The sequence below is a fragment of the Penaeus monodon genome, chromosome 29, assembly GCF_015228065.2.
Source record: "Penaeus monodon isolate SGIC_2016 chromosome 29, NSTDA_Pmon_1, whole genome shotgun sequence".
Lineage (NCBI taxonomy): Eukaryota > Metazoa > Arthropoda > Malacostraca > Decapoda > Penaeidae > Penaeus > Penaeus monodon.
Window position 1 is genome coordinate 1,012,336 of NC_051414.1, and position 1,673 is coordinate 1,014,008.

Here is a 1,673-nt window from a genome sequence, read left to right on the forward strand (position 1 = left end):
ACAGACGGAATGTTTCAAAAATAAATACCAAATCTATTTCCCCGTCTACAGACTTATATCCCTTCCAGCTCTTATCCTTTCCTGATTTCCTTTTTTCTCCGTTTCGGTCGACACCCATGGTCGTGAGTTGCGGGGGTGCGGGGATCCGGATCTTTGGGAGAGAGCTGGGGGCGGGAGGATCCCGCTCATCTCCTGCCCCTTCCCGCCCTTTCCGGATCATGTCGCCATAGTCCAACCCCTTTTTGGGGTCCTGCTGGTTGCCAGGATACCAGGGGTCGTTGGGGTCGTAGGGTCCCGTTGTGGTAATGGGAAAATACGATTTAAATGGCAAATCGGAAGTCTCGTTCGTAAGAAGTGACAGCTTTGTATGATGATGGACCTTGTTTCCCTTATGTGGCAGCCAAAATTTTAGTCTGTTAGTTTTTGAATCAAGAAAATTTTAAACTGCATGTCTGATTTAGATAGGAATTAAAATTAAAAAGAGAACTAGAGACGAACGTTTTTAATTTAAGTCTGCGCCCCCTTTAAAACCCCCGACGGTAACGCTTTGCCCCCCGTCCCCTTCCCGCCGCCTGTACATGGTGGGGAACGTGTACCCGGGGGGGGTGAGCGTCCGCGCTGGAGAGGCCTGACCATTGCGGCGGGGGCCATGGTTTTTGTGGGCTGTTCCTCACGTACTGGCCCGGCCCTCCTGCAGCCCTCGCCCTGGCCCAATGATCGCCCCCTCGCTGTCCCCCAGGGCCCTGGCTTTACTACCTCCGCGAAGCCCCCCTTTGGGTGGCCAGGCGGACCGCGACAGGAGACGGCCGCCCCCCTGGGGCCCCTCAGGGGGCCCCCTCGCCGACATCACGACGGAGCTTGACAGCAAATCGTCGGTCTCACGGAGCGAAACAGAAGCCCCCCGCGTCCCAAGCTGTCCCTCAGGGAAGCCGACCTACCTGAAGCCCCATCCTGTCCGGTCGTGCTGCTTTAAAGTGGGGGGGGGCAGTACCCGCCAGGCCCACAACCCTCCGATCCAAGATGGGCCGGGTCGTCGTCGACCCCCACCTGTGCACCGTGGTCATGGGCGCGGGGGCGCTTCCTCCCCGCTTTGTGTCGTGGCTCTATCGAGCGCCTCCCGCGGCGCCTCCGCTTCGTCCTGATGACCCTCCGTCCTTTGCACTGGCGAGCGGGAGCTTTTTCCCTTTGGTTTTTGGGCCCTGAAGGAGGAGCCCCTGCCGGGGTCCCGGGGTGGACCCGCGGCCCCCTCCTGGTGCCCCTAGCCTTTTGGGCCGGCGTCGGGACCCCCCCTCGTGGACGCTGGTGGGGACTCCTGCCGTCCCCGGTGCGCAACGTGGGCGCGGGGATCATCAAACACGTCGTTCAGTGTTTCTGTTCTGGGGGGCCTCACGTTTTCCCCTTTAGGTGGGGCTCATGACCCTCGGGGGGGGTTTCATGTGTACCCGGTGCTCCTATGGGCCGCTCTTTGTCGTACGTGCCCCCCGAGACCCGAGCCCCCCTCGCGGATCCAGAGGTCCCCCATGCACGCGTCCAACGCCCTTTTGGGGCCCCCACCTCCTGCTCTTTACAGGGGGGGTATCGCGCCGTAAAAAGATTTGGGCCTGTCGGGAGGCCGAGCTTGGACACTTTATTTTTTTTATGTCCGCGATAGTTTCAGGTGAAAGGAAAGGATT